The following is a 15182-nucleotide window of genomic DNA, read 5'->3' on the forward strand; positions in this document are numbered from 1 at the left end:
ATCGAGCAAGACAATATGGACATTTGGGTCCTTGTTGATACGCCTCCAGTTCTACCGCTATGTGAGTTTCTCAAACATAGTTAATTATTAACTAATTTATATTGTTCATTTCAAAATAGTTGACAGCTTATTTCCATTGACAGCTTATTTTGAAGTATCAAAGAATGTGCAGAAGATGGTAGATAGAACTTACTACACCGATGGCTCTGAGTTAACTTACAAGGAGTAAAATCATCTGGTTGGATTTTGTAATGATCTTGAGAATTACAATATCTACAATCGAACTCCTCAACATTATGGTCAATACGTGCCACTAGTGCACGTGTTGAACTACGGTAACTACTATGGAGATACCCTGGTAAGATTTTTTACTATTACGACATACGTGCATCTTTTGCATACTTCTATATAAAACTAGTACTTCATTGCTAACTATGAAGTTATTATTATGTTTTTCAACAGATAATCCCAGACGATTGTGTGCCTCATCTGATGTATGAGCATGGTCGCCTTGATGTTTTGAACATATATCCAGGTCATCCTACGAATCTCAACTGTCCATACCGGATTTCTAAAAAAGTGGAGACATGCAAATCAGAGAATGAAAAAAATGTATGGACACTCGTAAAGAGGTTCTTGGACGCAAAAGGAAGCGCGGCGCAAGAATTGGAGACAGGATGATCTCCATTCTCCATAATGGAGAGTCAGGGTCTATACTGTTTTATGCTATTTTATCTTAAAGAGGGTATTTAGGTCCTACCTAATACTGATAATCATGTGCTAAGAACAATTAAGTAGGGTTGGGTTCGATGACTATGAGGATGATGATCGTATGACTTGTTATTAATAACGAGTAGAAGTTCTATCATGATGATTAGTAGGACTTATTATTATGATGATGCATGATGTGAGCATGAAGAGTTATTATATATATATATATATATATATATATATATATATATATATATATCAGTGGGTGAAATGAACATGGATTGGATTGAAGTGAAGGCAACATGCATGTGGTGCATGTCGAAAGTAGTACTAATCCAAACTTGATCAAGTTAGGATTCATTAGTATTACTTTCGACATGCACCACATATGTTGCCTTCACTTCAATCTAAGCCATGTTTAGGCATAGCATAGCGTTGGTATAAACCAAGCACGGAGATATAAGAGAGGACACTTCTCTCTATTAGCTAGCTAATAACAAACTAAATTAACCCCCAAAACCCCTAAACAAGCCCTTTCAAAAAAAAACTCCAGCCACAGAAATGCTGACGCGTGGATGCCTATTGGTCCCGGTTGGTTCCACCAACCGGGACCAAAGGCCCTCCTGCCTGGGCTCGGTGCACCGGCCACGTGGAGGCCCATCTGTCCCGGTTCTGGTTAGAACCGGGACTAAAGGGTCAGGGCATTAGTAACGACCCTTTAGTCCCGGTTCAGGAACCGGGACAAAAAGTTCTTATAAACCAGGACAATAGGCCCGTTTTCTACTAGTGAAAGAGGCGGTGAACATTTTTTAAAGTTGCCGGAAAGCCTAAGTGTCCTCCCAAGAGGATGTCATGGAAGGTTGAGATGATGCTTTGCTGCATAGATGTTGACCCACCCAGCCATATGCGACCACAGAAACGTAAAATGCCTTGATGCAGCGTGAAACGGCCCTTGGGATCCGGTCTGATCGACAACTGTTCTAGCAGCTTCGACGCTTGAGGGTTACAGTTGTAGCTGGCTGCAACATCCTCCATCCATGACTGGCAAGAACTAACTGCAAAGAGAGTTTCCTCAAGAGCGGCACGGGGCAAGGCATCAACTACAGTGTTCTCAGACCCTTCTTTTGTAACGGATGATGTACTGCAATCCCAACAATTATGTGAACGCCCGCTGCTGCAACGAGGTGGTCAACGTTGCTCTTCAAAATGTGTGAGACTCTTCTGATATGTGAGCATGATGAACTCCCTGTGCTGCAAGTAGGTCTCCACTGGTCGATAACCATCGACAATTGCCAAGTATTCTTTTTCATATGTGGACAATCCTTGATACCTGACGATTAAGCTTTTGCTCATTAATGATATAGGATGTCCATTCTGTTGGAGCACTGCACCAATGCCCCTATCGCATGCGTTTGTTTCAATCGAGAAGGTCTTTGAGAATTCGGTAGAGCAAGGCGTCAAGTGGAAATGAGCTGTTGTTTCAAGAGCTAGAAAGCTCAAGCTTGTTCTGTGTTGTTTTTTCCAAATGAACGGCGCCCCCTTCTTTAACAGGTTGAACAGGGGCTGGCAATCACTCCAAACCCACGAACAAATATGTGGTAGTATCCCGCCAGACCAAGGAATCGACGTACCTCCTTGGCGCCAGTGGGTGTAGTCCACTCCTATACCGCGCGGATTTTGCTGGGGTCGGTCGCTACACCTTGGTCACGTCACTGATGACGTGCCCAAGGTAACAGAGTTGTTTCTATCCAAACTCGCACTTGGAGCTTTTAACTTTACACTGGTCTCTGCCCAGGTTTTACTGAATAGGATGTCATCGAAAAGACTAAGACACAATATCGTAGCAGACGGCTTCTTCCTCGACCTTCTCACGGTTTCGACTGGCTGGAGCCAGATCCGGCCATCCAGGGCTCCCCCAGCGCATGTGTCGTCCTTGGCGGGCTGCTCCGCCTCCGGTGGTCGGGGGATCTGGCGTCCAGAGGCGCGTTGCAGGTGTGCCGGGGGAAGGGAAATGAGGGGCCTTTCCAGCCGTCCATCGAGGCGTGCTGGTTGTGGTTTGTTGCCAGATGCGGAGCCGAGGTTCGGGTCTTGGACTGGTGGGATGCGGAGGTGGTGGCGGAGCATGCCGGCCAGATCTGCGTTTTTCCGGCGGGCGGCGCGGGTTGGGGCATCGGCCCGGCATGGTTGCTGCTCCGGCCGTGGGCGGCTGCGGTGCTGTATGGTCCTTGCGACGGTCGTCCGGCGGCGCGACGGCTACACGGTAGATCGGTGGCTCTGCCCGCGGCGACGGCTGGCTCTAGTCCGGCGTCGGCTCGTCTGTGCTTGGACCGTGTCGACCTTCGCTTCATCTCCTCGTCGTTCGGGCTCTACTTCTTCGAAGGGCTGGCCCTCTCCCAGCTGCGGTCCATCGTTCGTCTCATGCCCAGTGCGGTGGGACCGACCTCATCTCGCACACAGTGTCGTCGGACCGAGCTCGTCCCACACACGGTACAACAGGACTGACCTCGTCTCACATATGGTGCAGCAGGACCGAGCTCGTCCCGCGCCCGGTGCGGCAGGACGAGTCTATGGAGGCCCGTTTTGGTCGGCTTATTGGGTCTCAGCGCTAGGGGATTTTCAGGGGTGGGAAAGTCGGGATCTCTCTGCTTGTCTCTTTGTTTAGGGTAGTGGCGGATTTTGGGTGAGATGGTGTCTAGGTCTTGGATGCCGGGGCGGCGGCCCTGGGGGTGGTGGTTGCGCGGTGCTCTTGGGCCGAGCACGTGGCTTGGTGCTGCCCGGTGGCCATGGCCGTATGGGTGGCGTGGTAGCCAGGGTGTGGCGATCGGTGGCGGTGAGTGTTGTCCGGGGTGAAAACATGTTCTATCTTCGGACGGAACGTCGACGGCGAAGCTCGTTCCCTTTTTGAAGGCGTCGTCGCGGCTCTCACTGCCCTTCGTGCGGCTCCAGGGGAAACTCTGATCCTCGGATCGGGCGGTGGCGGCGCTCTGGTGTCGTATCCTTCCTGAAGGCGCTGTTTTGGAGCTGGAGCCCACGGTTCGTCGCATGCGGCTTGGCTCTTCACGATAGTGCTAGCCTGCTAGGGGTGGTGTTGCCGCGCTCAGTGCCTATGTATCCTGCTTTGGATGTGTGCGTGTGTTGTGGTGACGTGTGTTTGCACCGGGTGATATTGATCTGTACTTTATATATATAACGGGGCTGAAACCTTTTTCGATAAGGTGTAGAGTATCAAGTCATGGCCCGGAGGAAAGTGGCTGGTACACCCGTGAGGCTAAATGACAGCACCTTAAATTCAAAATGGCCCGAATGTGTCTGTAATGTTGTTCTGAATTGAAAGTGTCCTGAGAGTTGGGTTGCCTAGGCTGTGCTGGTCGCCGGGCAGTGAGCGAGCCGGCCGAGCCTCTGCCTCTGGGTCCCACCTGTCGGCGGGTTGCTTGGCCTTGACACGTTGGTGGAGCAAACACCGGTGCCCAGTATTAACTGGCGTCAACGGATCCCTCAAAGAAAAAGAAACACTGGCGTCAATATCACGCGCACACGGTGCACCCGGTGAACAACGCCGTGAGAGGTGTGTGAAGTCATCATCACACGCACACGGTACACCCGGTGCATACACAGTGCCCATGGGAGCGGTGTGCCTCATCGATGTCCCTTTCCAATTCCAAGTCAACATCCTGGACCAAGAGGGCGACGACTCACAGAACTCCAGGTTGTAATAACACGGCTCCATCATTTTACTGCAGTTTCTGCACCCTACGTCCGTCTCTGCCCCCTTCCCCAGCTGCTATCCACACTAATTTTACTGCAGTATGGCCGACGATGGAGCACTCAGTTTCAATGTCGAGGTCGGCGAGCTCGCGGAGGTGGCGATGAAGAGTGGCCCGGTGGGTGGAATGCATGGTGTGCATCATCGGCCTCACCACCGCCTGCATGTCAGTCGCCTCGGCCATCTACAAGGCGCCGGCCGGCATCTTCGACGGCCACAGGTGCGCCTACTACTCCTCGGTCGTCACACGAGGAAGGATCGAATCCGGAATGATGATATACGAGATAGAGTTGGAGTAGCACCAATTCAAGAGAAGCTTGTCCAACATCGTCTGAGATGGTTTGGGCATATCCACGTAGTCCTCTAGAAGCTCCAGTGCATAGCGAACGGCTAAAGCGTGCGGATAATGTCAAGAGAGATCGGGGTAGACCGACTTTGACATGGAACGAGTCCATAAAGAGATATCTGAGGGACTGGAGTATCACAACTTGTTATCCATGTGCCAGACCCTTAAGAGCACCTCCTAAAGTCTGAGCCATCACATCATTTTGAGATTGACGAAGTTGTCACAGACGTCGCCGTAATCGACGGGAATGTCTGCTCCCACTGAAGACACATCGTCAAAAGGCCTGATTTAGAGAAAATACGTATAGAACTTGAAACTTGATGGGTTGTGATACCTTTGTCCTCTCAGCCATCCAACTAGAGAGGTTGGTCCGCACATGGTACGATAGCTGGACACCTCGCTTGCATTGCACCATGTGACACATATATGTACAAAAAGTATATACACATGGTTTGATCACGAAGACAAAAGCGTTACTCCCTCCGATCTGTATTATTTGTCGCTGATTTAATGCAAAGTTGATTACTAAACCAACTCAAATAAAAATAAAAACGATAGTAATGGGAACCAATAGTGCGCACGGAAGAGAGGGTTCAAGTGGTTTAATCAGAAGGCAAGGGGTAACTTATTTTTTTTACAAATAAGCTGATGTGGGGAATTATGATCGGTAATAAGGGAATGAAGGGGCCCACTTCAGGTGAATTTAAAGGGGGGGAGAATTATACTCTCAGTGTAGTGTCAAAAAACGTCTTATATTATAGGACGGAGGGAGTAGTTTGAAAAGTTATGTTTAACATTTGTAAGTTTTTGTAGGACTAGCATTATTGTTTACTTTATGTTACCCTTTGCTGAAGAGATTAGTCTAATGGGACTTCGTTGGGGCCCACCAGCTGAACAGAGTCGGTCCAGTAAACACCACACTATGCCATAGGGTGAACCAAACAAATATCAGATATGCCCTGTTACGTTCATCCGGTGAACTTGTCCACAAAATCTTCCTAATCCCGCTTCTTCTATTCAGGAATTCATTCTCGTACCTGCTGGCCGTTTGTGGCGGAAAACCATCTGCACTTAGTGCACACGCCGTGAGACAGTGAGAGTTGTGTGAGAGTTAATTGCACAGAAGTATCACAATTCAGGCATCACATGCAGATTGATATCACGATTGCTAATTTTTACAAGTCAGTACCAACATTGATCCGGTTTTTTACAAATTAGGCTAAAACATGTATTTATACGTATTGACAATGTATCTGACTGTTGGGGCCCGTCTGTCAGGTGCCCACGTGGCATATTTTTTTGCAGAAAACCCCCTTACGTTGTATGTAATCACAAAAATGGCCAAATTTTTTGCGGTCCACAGGCGCCACGCGCTAACCACGACGCCACAGCGGAGCTCGCGTCCGACTACAGGTGTTCATTATCTTATACTATCCCTGAAGCGCTGGGCCGGCCCACCGAGGCTGCATTATTTTTTTTCGTTTCGCAATTAAGTGGCGCGCATTTCTTATTCTTTAGTTCTTCATGGATACGCAGCACATATCCTCCCCGTGAGCCTGTATCCACCAGTTTTTGATAGATTCTACAACCTTTCCTGAACCGGTTTTCTTCTCTTCTTTGTTTTCTCTTCTGGCTTCTCTTTCTTTTAACTTTTTCCCTTTTCATTTCTATTTTCTCTTTCCTTTTTTCTTTTCCTTTTAATTTTTTACCTTTTCATTTTAGTTTTTTCTTCTCTTATTTTTATGTTTGTCTTTGTTTCAATTTTTTCCTTTCATTATTTCTTTTTGTTTATCTTCTTTCTTTTCCATTTATGGAAACATCTTTCAAATTCATGCACATTTTCTGAATAATGAAAAAATCCAAATAATAAACATTATTTGAAATCATGGTCTTTTTTAAAATTAGTGAACATGAACATTTTCTGAAACTATGAACATTTTTGGAATTAAAAGATCATCATTTGAGATTTGGTGACAATTTTCGGAATTCATGAACATGTTTTTATTTTTGGTGAACATTTCTTGAACGCGTGAACATTTTTGAATCGATGAGCTTTTTTTGAAACTAGCAACGTGGCCCGCTCGATGCGCTGGCTAGAACTTTAGAATGTTTAATACTGAAAACATCTTATTTAATTTGTGTAAACAAAAATTGGAACCAAATCTGATGATGTTTATAAATATAAGTATTTTTGTAAATATAGTTTTGTCTTAGGTATGTTTGTTTTTCTCATTGAATATATTTCTTATACATTTATCATTTACCTGCTTGTCGGGCATGCCATACTAAATGTACTTTTTATGATGAGTCACATTCAATCTATATCTTGTATAATTTTTTTGATAGTTTTATCATGTTTCTATTTTCAATTTATTCCTGAAATACAAATTTAGTAGTTCTTATTGTTTATGTGTAGGCGCATATGTATATTTTCTAACATCATGTAAGAATGACATGTTAAATTTGTAGTTGGAGTGATGAATGTACCTGTAATGTTTTTCAATTCGGTGGGCATTACCTCGAACACGCGTGCCAGTTAAATGCGAAACAAAAAAAAAATGCAGGCCTCGGTGGGCCGGCCCAGCGCTTCAGCAATAGTATAAGAAAGCTAACGCCTGAATTCGAACAAGACTGCGGTGTGGCGTGGTGGTTTGCGCGTGCCGCCTGTTGACCGCAGGTCGCAGGATCGGTTCCGGCCGCGCCCGATTTTACTGCTCTTTTATTTATTTGTTCACAAGTGGCCGAAATTTTCAAACCAGTCCAGATTCGGTGGTGGAAATTGCGAAAAAAAAAACATAGGCTCTCATGGAGCCTTTTTCCCGCAAAAAATTTGGGCATTTTTATGATTATATACAATGTAAGGGGGTTTTCTGCAAAAAATATGCCACGTGGGCACCTGATAGACGGGCCCCAACAGTCAGATACTCTGTCAATACATATAAATACGCGTTTTAGCCTAATTTGCAAAAATCTGGACCAATGTTGGTACTGACATGTAAAAATTAGTAATCGTGATACCAATCTGCATGTGATGTCCGAATTGTGGTACTTTTGTGCAATTAACTCGTTGTGTGAAGTCTACATCACGCGCCCACTGTGCATCCGGTGCATACACACACAGTGCCCATGGGAGCGGTGTGCCTCTTCAGTGTCCCTTTCCAAGTCAACATCCACCAAGAGGGCGATGACTCAGAGAACTCCAGGTTGTATAACACGGCTCCATCTCCTACGTTCGTCTCTGCCTCCTTCCCCAGCTGCTACTCACACTAATTTTACTGCAGTTTGTCCGGGGATGGCCGACGATGGAGCACTCAGTTTCAATGTCGAGGTCGGCGAGCTCGCGGAGGTGGCGATGAAGAGTGGCCGGTGGGTGGAATGCATGGTGTGCATCATCGGCCTCACCACCGCCTCCATGTCAGTCGCCTTGGCCATCTACAAGGCGCCGGCCGGCATCTTCGACGGCCACGGGTGCGCCTACTACTCCTCGGTCGTCTCTGCCGGCATCATCGGCCTAGCGGAGGCCTGCGCCGCGGTCATGTGGTTGTCAGCCGGCGCGGCAGATGATCGCCCGCGGCAGGGGCAGCAGCCGCGTCTGGCACGCCGCTGCGTCCTGTGCGCTTCCTTTCTGCCGCTCGCGTTCATGGCGGGCCTCGGCGGGGTCCGCATACTCGTCAAGTAGGAAAGAAGAACTGCTGGCTTGCTTGCAGGAGTAAGCACGTATGGGTAAGGCCAGCTTGGTTAGAGTTGCATGCATGCAACTATACTATACATAGTGCTGCTGTCTATTTTTTTCTCTTTTCTCAGTGGATATATGTGCATGAGCATGAGCATGAGTATATTACTGAGGATGCTGTATCTGTGTGTACCGAAGTCCTGTTTGTAACAGTTCAAATAATATTCTCTGCCCCCTTGGTTTCTTACTACACATTACTAATTAAGCAATATTTTTCTTAAATTTGCTTGTGCTTCTCAAATCAAAAGTTTGATATCAGGGTGGGTCGATCGCTAATCACCTGGAAATTCCCTAAAGCTTTTGCGTCAATGGATCTTTTAAGACATGGCCAGATCTTATTATCAAAAACAAATGCTCCCTCTGTTCCAAAATAAATGTCTCAATTTTGTATTAGTTTTAGTATAAAATTATAATAAGGTTAAGACACTTATTTTGGGACGGAGGGAGTATTATATTCTTTATGCAATACTAGGCCAAGCAATTCGTCTGCTGATTTTCTGTGCTGGTGCCAGCTCCCAGCCTAGTTTGGACAATTGTTCGAGCGACACTCTTATTTTTTTATTTTTACTTTTTGCCTTTGTTCGAGTTCGCAGCCTCACAAGCAAGTAGGAGATGCAAGTCGTAATTTTATTTTATTTTTGCATTACTCTATGCATGTAACTCTGCCATACCATAAATCCATGCATGCTAATTATTTACAAGTTAGTTGTTGCATTAGATTTCATACTAACAATATATGTGTTGGGTGATTGCATTTTTCTTTCTGTTGGTTTTAGATGTTTTTGTAGCAACTATTTAAACATTTCTTTTAGCAAGATTTCCACAGCAACGCGTGGGACATCATCTAGTTCACTTAAGTTGAGCCCCACTTAGCTCCGCCAGAACGAAAGCAAGGAAGCAAACCACACAAAAGAAAGAAAGCTTAAAGAGTAGAGGCCGAGTAGACAAAAGAAAAGAAATAAAACAAAGAACCAAGGGGGAAACAATAAAATGAATAGTGATGGCCCTTAAATGGGCTAATCCGGCGGCAGTTCAAGCTGGAGGGCGAAGAGGGCAACGTACGTGCTGTGTGGCTGCCGTCGCGAAGACTATGTCTTGCTTATAGTGAGTGTCCTTCTGTCTCGCTGAAGCATTTCTTCCTAGGTTGTAAAATGAGCCAGCCCATTTCTTTTTTTAGATCGCTGGCTCACGTTCGATCGCTCGCTTGCGATAGTTGTAGGTTCGTTCGACCTGTTTGTTTTTGTTTTGTTTTTCTTTTTTCTTTTTGTCTTACCGGTTTTCTTTGGGTTTTTCATTTTATATTCTATCCACTGGTTTTTTGTCCATTCATGGTTTTCGCATTTTTTTTCTTTCGTTTTTCTATGATTTTTAGGTTTCTTTTTTCTTTCCTGGTTTCTTATGATTTTTCTCTATTTTTAATATTATTTTTTTTCTATTTATGGTTACTCTTTTTTATGGTTTTCTGTTTTTCTATTTTCCACCATTTTCTTCGTTTCTTTCATGGCTTTCATTTTTTTTCTTTTCTTCCTTTGTTTCTTTCTAGGTATTCACTAGTTTTGTTTGCTTTTCTTTCTTTCTTTCTTCATTCCTTTTTGTTTCTTTCTTTGGTTCATCAAGTTTTTCTTTGTTTTTTCTTTCTTTCTTTGATTTCCTTGGTTTTCATTGGTTTTCTTCTTTCTTTTACTTCAACACATGTTGAAAATTTTCATACACATTTTTACATTTTTGTTGTAAATTAAGAATTTTTTATACATGGGTAGTAATTTTCAAATACAAAATTAATATTTTTGTGTACATTATGATTTTTTATACATGATTAACATTTTTCAGATACTAGATTAATAGTTTTTTTTATACATGTTGAATGACAAATTTCTTCATACACATTGTAAATATTCGGTATTTATCAGAAACATTTTAAATACACGTTTAGCATTTTTAAAATATACAATTAACATTTTTAATAGACGATCAGCATTTTAAAAAAAATTATATTTTTAAGTTAATTTTTTTAGTACGTGCTTCATAGTGTTTGTATACATTAAACTTTTTGAAAATAGATGATTAACGTTTTTTTGAAATTTTTGTGTTTAACGACTACTTTATTAATACACATAGTATGTCTTCAATATATATTAGGAACATTTTTTTATACATATTTAACATTCTTTTATACACATTCAACATTTTACAAAAAGTTATGTTTTTATGTTCAATTTTCTTATATATGTTCTACATTTTTGGTATACATCAGGAACATTTTGTGTTATACATGTTTAACATTTTTTAAATACATGAACAACATTTTTGCATACACATTGTCTTCTTTTTATATATTATATGCATACAAGAAAAAAAATGATTTCTATACAAGAAAAAAAATGATTTCAAATGCTTTATTGACATTTTCAAAATACTTTTTTTTGAAAGGCTTGCTTAACACTTTTTAAATACAATGATCAGAAAACACGCGCCTGACAACACGCCCAAGGGCCTCGACGGCAGCGGCCAAACAACACGATGCAGCGACGACCTCTAGTCCATGGCCTCGTCGAGGGAGCTCGTCGCCACCGGCCAGTCGGACGGCTCGGCCATGGCGGCTGCAGGCCTCGTTGCCCGCCGAGCGGACTCGAAGTTCATATCGGGCAGGTGCAAGACGTGTCGCGGCCGGACCAACTCCCCGTGGACGGCGGCCGTACGAGACGGCCGCCATACGACGACAACAACCATATGAGACGCGGATGCCGGTGGCTGGTCGTACTCCTCGTCGAGGACTACTTGTCTACTCCGTCCACGGCGAGAGTGGGATGCATGCCTGCATATAATACGCATGTGAACAGCCATGAGCTAGCTAGTTGACTGATTCATACCAGTACGGCAGTACCAACATCTGCTAGCTTGGCTGATTCATACCAGTCCGTTGGGTCCCCGGCGCGGACGCCGGAGGAGGAGATGGAGCGGGTGTTCGGCAAATTCGACGCCAACGGCGACGGGGGCATCTCGCGGCGCAGTCCCAGAGCCTGGGCCACGCGGCCACCGATGACGAGCTGTCCCGCATGATGGCGGAAGCGGACGTGGACGCCGACGCCGACGGCTTCATCAGCCTGGAGGAGTTGGCGGCCCTGAACGCCACCACGACGGGCGACGACGAGGAGGATCTCGGGCTCGCCTGCAAGGTGTAAGACGCGGACGCCAGCGGCGCCATCTCCGCCGTCGAGCTGGCGCGGGTGCTCCACGGCCTCATCTCCTTCAGCGAGTACAAGGTCATGATGGCCGCCGGGTTTGCCGACGAGGCCGAGCTGATGCGCGTGCACAGGCGCATGATCGAGGGCGTCGACAAGAAGGGCGACGGCCTCGTCTCCTTCGACGAGTTCAAGGTCACGATGGCCGCCGGGTTTGCCGACGAGGCCGAGCTGGTGCGCGTGCACAGCCGCATGATCGAGGGCGTCGAAAAGAACGGCGACGGCCTCGTCTCCTTCGACGAGTTCAAAGTCACGGTGACCGCCGGGTTCGCCGCCGAGGCCGAGCTGAACGGCGACGGCATCATCACCTTCGACGAGTTCAAGGTCATGATGACCGCCGGGTTCGTCGCCGAGGCCGAGCTGAACGGCGACGGCATCATCAACTTCGACGAGTTCAAGGTCATGATGACCGCCGGGTTCGCCGCCGAGGCCGAGCTGAACGGCGACGGCATCATCTAGGCGCGCGTGCACAGCCGCATGATCTAGGGCGTCTACAACAACGACGACGGCCTCATCTCCTTCGACGAGTTCAAGGTCACACCCGAGAGAGAGCAAGAAGGATGCAAACTGAAACAAAATGGTATCATTTCCGCGAGGGAGAGCAGGAAGGGGGCAAATTGAAACAAAATGGTATCGTTTATCAATTAGTAGTACAGCACAGAAGATGCGGCCAGAGATAAATTGACGTTTACTACAAACCAACTGTATTGTATCACATGACGAGAAGTAGACTGAATGGATCGATCTGTAGGGGCGCGCAGCAATACCATCCTTCCCTTCTTATTACTTGACGAGGATGCGGACTCCACCGAGGCCCGCCATGAACACGAGCGGCAGGAGCGAACCGCACATCACGCAGCGGCGTGCGAAGCGCTGCCCCTGCGGCGGGCCATCGGCTGCGCCGGCCGACAGCCAGAGCACCGCCGCGCACGCCTCCGCTAGGCCCATGACGCCGGTTGCGACAACGGAGGCGTAGTAGGCGCGCTGGTGGCCTACGAAGAGGCCGTCCGGCCGCTTGTAGATGGCCAAGGCGACCGACATGGATGCGGTGACGAGGCCAACGGCGAACACAAGGTATTCGACCCACCTGCGGCTCTTCGGCGCCGCCTCCCCGAGCTCGCCGGCCTCCACGTTGAAGCTGAACGACGCCGCGTCCGTCATCCCCGAATAAACTGCTATGTGCGTGGTGCGGTATGGGTGCAAAAGGGTAGCTTAGGTGTCTTGAGCGTGGAGTCGACCTAGTGCGCGCCAAGGTATTTATACATGAAGGGGTGGGGGACGCCGTTTTTTACCTTCGGGGATGTTCGCTGCGTTCCGTGGCGCAAAACATCACTCTTGGATGTCCGCTGCATGCTGCCCAGTCGATGGTGGGTCCACACAAACGACGAATGGGAGATAGCCTCGCTATCCGCTACGCCTATCTCCCCACGCCCCCCCTAGTCTTTTTGCGCGTTGTACCCGTAGATCTGGCACCGCCTGCTAGTTCTAATTGTGGGAGTAATATAAGTAATAATATCACATATATTTAGATAAAATGGATGATGTGGCAAATAATAAATGAAGAAAGAGAGACATGTTGTAACATAGCTAGTTACTACTAGTATGAGTAACATCACACATTTCAAGGCAAGATGAGTCTATATCTTAATAAATGAAGTGTTGCATGTTATCATACATATGTTACTCCCCATTATAGAGGTAGTAATTTAGAATAGTAACATGGGCATATTACTACTCTATGTTACTACCCATTGTGGCTAGTCTAAGATTTGTGCAAACCTGTGGCCCACCTGCATGTATTTCAATATAGTCAAATCACCACCTGGTCCTATCAGGAGGGTCTCTATGCAATCTTTCTCTTTATGTCTCTGTCCTTTACATACATGGATGCAGGAAACGTCAGTTCCACTGTTTTATTCTATTATGCTATAGCTATATCATACATATCTTTTAAACTATAATTATTTTTGAATTTCTTTATATATTTGGACTCCTGACGTTGAGACCTTTAAAACAAGACCAATCTTGGATAGAATTCAAACACGTTTAATTTCAACATTTCATATTGCATATGTGAAACAAACCTACTCCATATGTTATTTTAAAAATGCGCAATTGAAATAGATGTGATTTTTGTTAAACAAGCCAGTGAAAAGTGAAATGTGGCTTCTAAAAATGAAAAAATATATGAAATTGAAATTTTAACTTGTGGAACTGATTATTTGGAAATGTGTAATGATTATTCTAAAGAGTGAAATATGTATTTCAAAATTGTGGAATTGAAATATATGTGATTTTTGTGAAATATGTTATTTCAAAAATATGAAATTGAAATAGATGTGATTTTTATGAGACAAGCCAGTGAAAAGTGAAATGTGGGTTATGAAAATAAAAATAATATGAAACTGAAATGTCAACTTATGAAACTGATTATTTGGAAATGTGTAATAGTTTATTTCAAAAGAGTCAAATATGTTATTTCAGAAATGTGAAATTGAGCTCCTCCTCCCACCCCAGCCGCTCCTCCTCCCAACCCTAGCCGCCCCTCCTCCTCACCTCCCCCCCCCCTCTTCCCTTCCTCGCCGTCGCCTGAGGCAGCCGCCGGGCAAGCCCGAGGCGCCAAGGATGGTGGCAGCGGGGCCTCGGTTGCCCTGCATCTGCGTGGGGAACCGCGGATCTGGAGCGGCGGCTCCATTGGGAAGGCACGACCGGCTAGCAGCCGCGCGGGCGGTGGATCTGGTGTCCCGGCCGCGCGGGCGGCGGGATCAGGTGGTCATTGGCGGCTGACGGCGGCTTCTGCGGCGGTCGGTGCGCGCGATCTGGCGCCTCCCCTCCTCCCCTGTTCGGCGTGCGGGCCAGCCTAGTCGGGCCGCGCTTCCTCTTGGTCGCCGGTTCTATACAGGAGGCGCTGCTAGTGGCGGGGATCTAGTTTGGGCGAAATCCCTGGCCGGCCATGCCCGGCCGTGCCGACGGCGACACCTGAGGGAGCAGTTCCCCTCCTTGGAGGCGTCGGTATGGACGGATCTCCTCACTTCACCTTCCCCTAGATCTCCCGGGCGAAAGCCCTAACTTTGTTGGGCGGTGGCGGCGCTCACGGCGCCGTTCCCTTCTTGAAGGCGCCGCTTTGGGAACCTTGGGGTTTGGTGGCGCTTGTGGGTGGTGGGCGACGGCGGTGGTGCGGCCCTATCCTAGCACGGATTTACGCCCGTTGCTTGGAGATGGACTCGCCTAGGTGGAGGTCGTCGGCTGGCGTCGTGATGGCGTCAATGGCGGAGGACCTGCCAAGGCTCGCGTAGGTGAAGGTCGTCGTTTGGCGTCGTGGTGTCGTCGATGGCAGAGGACCTGCCAAGGTTGTCACCTCAATCTGCTCTGAAGATGGACCAGTGG

General features: G+C 46.8%; 1 pseudogene; it reads left to right on the plus strand.

Annotated features, from left to right (window-relative positions):
- The first annotated feature begins 11095 nt into the window (after window positions 1-11095).
- On the plus strand, window positions 11096-12254 carry LOC147974324 (uncharacterized; annotated as a pseudogene).
- The last annotated feature ends 2928 nt before the right edge of the window (window positions 12255-15182 follow it).

The sequence above is a fragment of the Triticum urartu genome, chromosome 4A (assembly GCF_056163025.1).
Source record: "Triticum urartu cultivar PI428250 chromosome 4A, HENAU_Tu73, whole genome shotgun sequence".
NCBI lineage: Eukaryota > Viridiplantae > Streptophyta > Magnoliopsida > Poales > Poaceae > Triticum > Triticum urartu.